The sequence below is a fragment of the Monopterus albus genome, unplaced genomic scaffold (assembly GCF_001952655.1).
Source record: "Monopterus albus unplaced genomic scaffold, M_albus_1.0 scaffold30.1, whole genome shotgun sequence".
Taxonomy (NCBI): domain Eukaryota; kingdom Metazoa; phylum Chordata; class Actinopteri; order Synbranchiformes; family Synbranchidae; genus Monopterus; species Monopterus albus.
The window spans coordinates 1329465-1336601 of record NW_018127910.1 but is presented as its reverse complement, the minus strand read 5'-3'; the positions used below and the strand labels follow the sequence as shown (position 1 = coordinate 1336601).

Sequence of the window (7137 nt, the reverse complement as noted above, 5' to 3'; positions counted from 1 at the left end):
CCCCTGACCTGACTTATTTAGAGTGAGTAAATGAGAGTGTATGTGACAGAGAGAGAACGGAATTAAGTGGTTTTGTACAATTTTAGGTAGAGATCCTCATATACAGCTCAATATAGAAAGTTGCTTACACTTATATTTAGCTTGTAAAACTATTTCGTGCGTTTTTAAAATCTTTGATAAATTGCCATGAAGGTCCTTGAAATCCCTCACTTTCATCCTCGTGCAGCTGTTAGGAGCCTGGGTTTTGAGGGTTAAAAGCTGCAGGTCAAGTTATGAAGAAAGAAAGCACCAGAGAGTGTTTGGACTGAATGACTGAGGGTATGAGAGTGAATTTGTAAAGCTGTAGTTAGCAATATATGTGCAAAAAACCTCTTTGAACTATGTTTAGCCTCCATTTCATCACACATTTAATGTACTTTGTCAGCTTTGGTAACAGTTTCACTTTCACTTGTTCTAAGTGTCTTATTTGCTGCCTAATCAAGGTGTAAGTATTTGGTGTATCATTGAGGGCACCCATTTTCTAGATATGCACTGAGAGAACATCATGCCCCCTTACAAGAGAAAAGAAGTGACTTCGATTTCACAGTTCAGACACATGGTGTCCAGTGACAGTGACATAATGCTGAATGCCATCCGCTTCAGAACATCTGGGTGATGAGGACCCGCAGTGCACCTCTTTAGTATCGTTTTCCCACAGAGCTAACAGAGAAAAAGGAGTCGACCCTTTTGTTGCATCCAAGTGTGTCGGGTGTTTGGTGCGCCTTCTGATTGTTTCAGCTTTCCTGGAAGAAGTTGCTAGGTTACTGAAAAGGACACCGTCCAGGGTCTCTGTCAGGGAAATGGAATCCTGAGTCAGGATCCCAGACACCCACCACACCTTCATATTATTTATTCATTCTCACTCTGGTGCACTGCCAGAGATGCCTGAGGGAGGAGGAAAGCAGAAATGGATACAAGTGTGGATATTGAGAAATCAGCATGCGTAAGGAGAATTGAACAAACTTTCTTTTGTGTTAGTGTCAACAGGTCCTTGGACATAAACATGTAAAGTGTACCTTGTAACAGATACCTACAATGAAATAGCGGTCAGTTTGCATCTCTTTCTAATCCTCTTCTGTGGTTGTTTTGTGTCTTGTTGTGATATTGTTTTGTCTCTTTGTGATCATTTTGCATCTCTCTGTCACAGTTTGCATGACTTTCCAAAAGTCACTCCATGCACAGGCTCTGACCCATGGGTCCTGTGCCACCCCTGGCCACCCGTCTGGCCCAGCCCTTGGATATGTGGGCTGTGACAGTCAATGTATGGCTGTATGACTGGGTTCAAGTGCTCATTGAAGCTTTCAGTGGGCCGAGAATGTGACTGCATACGAGGCCACTGTTCACGCAGCTTGTAATTAATTCCTCCATGAAACATGTAAATACCACAGCAGGGATCTGTCGCAGAGGCATAAAGGGGAGATTGTGGCTGTTGTCGCCCATTCTGATTTTCAATATGGCTGTGATGTTGTTTCAACTTCTGTCCCTTAAAACACCCAGAAACAAATAACATTTCCTAGGTTATAACATAGAGTATAACACATCCACTGGCCATATAGAAAGTTCTCAGCTATGTTTCACAGTCAAGTGCACGGTGCTGCTCCCTCAACAATGTGTGTGTCTTCCTGAAGGCAGCCACTGGCCAGAGCCTCTTTGTTTATTGTTGGAGAGCAAAGAAACTTGTAGTAGGCCAGAGCCCTCAGCTGAGCCATCCCTCTGTTTTTCCACACTTAAGGCATGCTGCGCACACTATTAGCTCCAAGATGGCGTCATCAGTTTTGAATTTTGTTTTGCTGGCAAAGCATGTCATTAAAACACAGCATACTACTTCACCATCTTTACTTCATGTAGAATTGTGTGTGAGGTGTTTATTGTTGTAAACGGTGAGTTGGTGTATACAGTGTATGAAGCAGCTGGGGGAGCAGTTGTGCAATGGTAATCAATAGTCCTAACTGTCTGCCACCTAATGGTGATATACTCAGATTTGCAGCGTTCCTGCTATGTGCCTGAGTCTAGGGAGCTGTATGCTAGATGTGCGACATTATGCAGGAGTGATACCATTAGTCGCCTGTGGTCAGTACACACATAGCTCACTCACTGTGTGAACAAGAGGGAAAGTGGGGGCTCTCATGTGTGCTCTGGAAAAAAAAACAATAAATACTGGCAACATAGACAACTATTACCAGAATACATATGTTTGTTGTAAGGCAAACATGGTGAGAAAAGTCCTATTTGTGAACAAATGTCTGAGTGTTTGTGAAATAGTTTTTCCTGCTTTTTAGTTTCACACACTCTTGTCTATATCAGTAAACAGAGGACATTCATTCTCTCTTGAGCCATTTACCTTCTCTACTCTCTCTTCCTACCTGTGCTGCGTCTTCCTCTCTTATGTGACAGACCCCTTTGCCAGTAATGTCTGACACACTCTTGCTGTGCACTACTGCAGCATAAACCTTGGCTGCTTCTACTGCTTTGCATGATAAAATGCAACTGTCTCTTTTTCCATCAGCCCTCTTGATGTGATTGGTGCACTTTTAGTTTTTCCAAGATTTTGTAAACTTTCCCACAATGGGAGAACCCTGCAATTACCTCAGGTGTGTCATGCCATGTTTTCAGTTTCCAGTTTTGACAGAACATGTTCCTTCTTAGATTGTTTGCAGAGATAAAGTCATGTTCTTTCATGCTGGAGCCGGATTTGTTAGTCATGCCTCACAACAAACATGCATTTGATAGACTTCAAGATTCACCTTGTACAACCTGGAATTAGGTGAGCGATTGTGATGAGACAAACTGATCCTCTCAAATAATTTACAGAAGCAATCATGCTACTGTGTCTTGCGTGTTTGGAGCTGACACCGACTGTCACATATGCTGCAGGACAGAGCCGGTCAGTGTTGTGTGAGGCCTAAGCAGCTTGACCGCCCTCTGTATTCCTCTGTCTGTCTGTCTCTCATTACAAGGCCTGTTGGTATCAGTCTGAAAGGCTGCATAGGCTCCCTTTGTTACTGTGATGGTAAATGGTACTCCACAAGAACAAACCCAGGGGGGGTAGAGATGGGAGACCAGATGAGTTCTCTGAATGGGCCAATAATACGTGAAGCTGCTCTAGTAACTAGTGCACCCACAGGAGGCTCTCCCTCCTGTTCGGTGGGTTAGACAAACTTAAACCTTCATATCATTTGGTACAAGATTCCACTATCCTTTTCAGCACCCTCAGGATATACTGTATAAGAGACAGTCAGATTTTAGTGAGGAGATAAATTGATAATACTTGTTATTTGCGGTCTCAGTATTGAATATGACATGGCCCCATTTTCCCCCTTTAGAAGGGCAGCACAGGTGCAGTATGTTCAGATTACAGTTGTGCCTTGGGTTAACTTGGCTACTGTTAGTAATTGTGCACTGCTGTCTCTAAATGTTTTCAAGTTAACTCTCTGGATTAATGAACTTGTATTAACTTAAGTGGAGCCATTTCAACTCCCCAAAACCCACATATAAGCTTGTGGAGCAAAGGCTTAAGGAAAGTGAGACATAAAATACTGAACTGTCTACTTGGGTTTGGGCATGCATCCTGGCAGTTGTGGTTGTAAGTTACGCCAGATTTGGCTCTCCAGGCTCTTTTGGTTAGAGTGAGAAGCTTGAGAGAGTTTTTTTCAGCTGAACGCATGTCAGGATAATATAGAGCATTTTGTTAAAAACTGAAAGGATTTCCTACATCCACCCCGGAGTGACCCCGGTTTGTCCACATACTGTAAATGCTAGAGTAGCAAAGCCAACTCAAACGATCCACTGGCCAGATAGACAGAATTTGTTCCAGTGCAAATGAAAACTGATGAAATATCATGGACCTGGATTACACATCAGTTGTTCTCCTTGGAGTAGCTGACAGTCAATCGCAGTTTAACCATTATCAAAATAAATGTTAAATGTCAAACTTTAATCTGAGACTGAATCCTAAGAACTGTTTCTGGTGACATCAGAAGATTAGTGTGGAAAATAAGGAGCTGCTTTTTTTTTTTTCTTCACATGGAAGAGTCAGTGTTATCTGTAATCTATTGATTTTTGGTTCCCTCGCTGCATATTGGGATTCTTGTCCACTGATTACATTGTTATTGCTTAATTGTCTCTTCTTATATTGGCACTTGCATCATACATATGTCACTACTGTAGATGAATGTCAGAGACATTAGATTTTTTTTTTTTTGTCTTTTTACTCCCGCCACCATGAGTCAAGTCTCCACAGTCTCTCCATCCTGCCTGAAGAGGAAGCACCCATGACTTCCTGTCTTTCATCTTCCTGTGGGAGAGCAGAGGCTTGTCCTAGACAGAGCAGGCTTCTTCTGGCTGAATCTGGAGTGAAAGGAGGTGTTGGGCAGGGCTCATTGTGAACCACCCACTCAGGTTGAGTGTTTTGCCTAGGGCAGGACTGTTTTGGAGCAGGGAAGAGGTTACTATAACAGAGAGGGCCTGCTAAGGAGCCTGGTCGGTGGGTGTTTTCCTGTTTGCAAGTGCATGGTAGCAATCTGGCATCTCCTCAGAGCATATAGGGTGCATCCCAAGTCTCTGTTCCTATAATTGTTCCTTTCTTCCCAATCCTCACTCATGACTTCTGGGTCGAGCAAGGATTGAGGACATCTCAAGACTCTGGGCTGTTGGAGGAGCCATGAGCGAGGATACATGAGCGCATCCACTGCAGATGTTTTTTGATTGAGGATTGGAGGAAGTGGGGGTGAATCACAATTCCCTTATTTTGTTGTTCCTTTGTCCTTGATCATCACTTGACCTGGAAATTGTTCCAGTCCACCATGATGAAGGACATCCCAAAGCCCTTATTCCTGCTCTGAGGAGTGAGGAGGTTGCCTGGAGGAGCTATAACCAAGGATACACAAGTGTATTCTTGGTTATCACAAGTGTATCCTTCACAGAAGTTTGCTATGGATTGACACGCCCCTTTGTTGGAAATCACTTTGTGATTGGTTGCTTCAGATGAAGGTCTGAGGAAAGGACATCTCATGTCAGTTAAAATGTGTTTCCTCAGTTCCTCTGTCACAGTTTCATGTGAGGGAAACATGGATACAATTAGAGGAATAGGGATTATGTCTTGTCTTTTTAGATACATTTCCTCAATTCCTCTCGCCTCACATTTTCTCCTAGCATCTTTTCCTAACATCTCACATGATTAAGATGCAAGGAAAAGAAGCAAGTGGGGTAAAAGTGGAAGTATATAAGAGACTTGAAATGTGTCCATACATTTATTAAAGCCAGTAGGACTTTATATGCTTCCTTATAGCCTCCTCCAGTATTCATAATTCATCAGACAGTGAGTCTACTATTTGGTGTCTTTATATCCAGTCAAGGCTTGTTGCTGAGGTGAAGTTTGTTTTGCTGAAAACTGAAGCACTTTCTCTGTGCCTCTGACAGTTTGTTTAGTTTTGATGCTCTCTTACCTATCCAAATAGAGACTAGTGTGGAACAGCAGAGATGCTGGGTGGTCACTAGTGTAGAAGCCTCCAATATTACTTTTCAAAGTCTAAAGCTCCCATAGCACATCATTCTGAACTCACAGCTTATTGTTGGGGCACACATCCTGCTATGAAGCTGTGATTGCAGCACATTATTATCAATGCCATAGCAATCAAGTAGAGTATTGCTTTGCCTCCATCCCTGAGGCCATTAAGGCTGTTATTTTTGAGTCAGCAGAACACACACCTAAGTGCAGCTGTGCAAGACTTACTGACTCACAAGCCCTTTTGCTTTTTTATAGTTCTGTGATTATGATGTGGTTAATCCAGTTTGCCTTTTTCTGTACACTGATAATGACTCTGGCACGTATCATCTCTGATCTAATAAGGAAATGCAGGAAATTTAAAAGAATGGAATGCAGACTGAGGTTTACATGTTGCACAATATAGTATAAAACATGCCTGGGCTGTCTTTATGCAAAATCTGATCAATGAATTCTTTTTGTTGTGCTATATGGACGGCAGCGTCAGTTATTGTTCAGTTCACCACTTTAGACTAGGAACGATTCATGTAAAAGAGCCGACCCATTCAGTTGCTAGTCACCGTTTGGGGCATGGAGGCCTATGCACTGTTTGGTCCATTGGAAATGGGTTGAGGCATGTGCAGAAAAAATCTAAAGTCTTGCACCAATAACTCAATGAAACGTAGTTGGCATGGATTAAATGTCCGATACTCAGTTAGTCTTGAAAATAGCAAGTGAATAAGATATTTAGAGGATCCACCAGTGTGGTTTTTGGTCTGCTACAGATTTACTGGGAATTCACACTGAAAGCAAAACGATTCAGGTCGTAAGAACCGCTGTCTGTCTGTCAGCAGGACAGCGTCATGAGTGAATTGAGGCATTGAAACACACCAGAGGAAAAAAATAGGCCTGAAGCTTAAAAACCATGCAGTGTTTCCAGGCATGACGTGCTCGATGTCAGTTGACGCATTTGATAAAATGGAATTCCAATCTGGTGTGTGACCTGCGTGTGTCTAAAGTCTCAGTTAAGATGACGTTACCTTGCTGTCCTGGGTACATCTGTACCGAGTGAGACGTTTTTTTTTAGTAGATCTCATCTTACACCCGAGAATGTAAACCAGCTCATCATCTTGCAGAGCAACTTGAAAATACAATGAACATGGCAGTGTTGTTTTGAAACTGTCTGCAGTGTGGTTTATGGTCTTTGTGTTTCCTTATGTTAGCCAGAATTTTAAGGCAAACATTTAACTTTTTTGCCAAATAAATAAAAAGCATGTTGAAATTGGCAGTGCCCTCTCCCCACTTTACCAAAAACATAGCGACCCCAACTGTGAATTTTGTGAACCCTTCCACGCCTACTTTAGTATCTTAACAACTATTGGATGGATTGCCATATTATGAGGTGCAGACTATAAATCTGACTGACTTTGGTGATTCCCTGACTTTTTCTCCAGCACAAATTTGTAGATTTAACTGAAATGTCTCAACAACTGTTGTTTGGATTGTCGTGAAAGTTGGTCTGAACGCAGCCTTAATGTTGTTTACAGTGGTTGAGCAGGTTAAATGCATAGTCCTAGTTCTTTCTGCTGTCTGCCTACACACACCATCCTTTACTT

At 42.4% G+C, this 7137-nt stretch overlaps 1 protein-coding gene across 7 annotated transcripts in view; it reads left to right on the top strand.

Annotated features, from left to right (window-relative positions):
• The window catches only part of LOC109958053 (dedicator of cytokinesis protein 9), a 77275-nt gene that overhangs the window by 771 nt on the left and 69367 nt on the right, over window positions 1–7137 (top strand). The window lies entirely within an intron of this gene.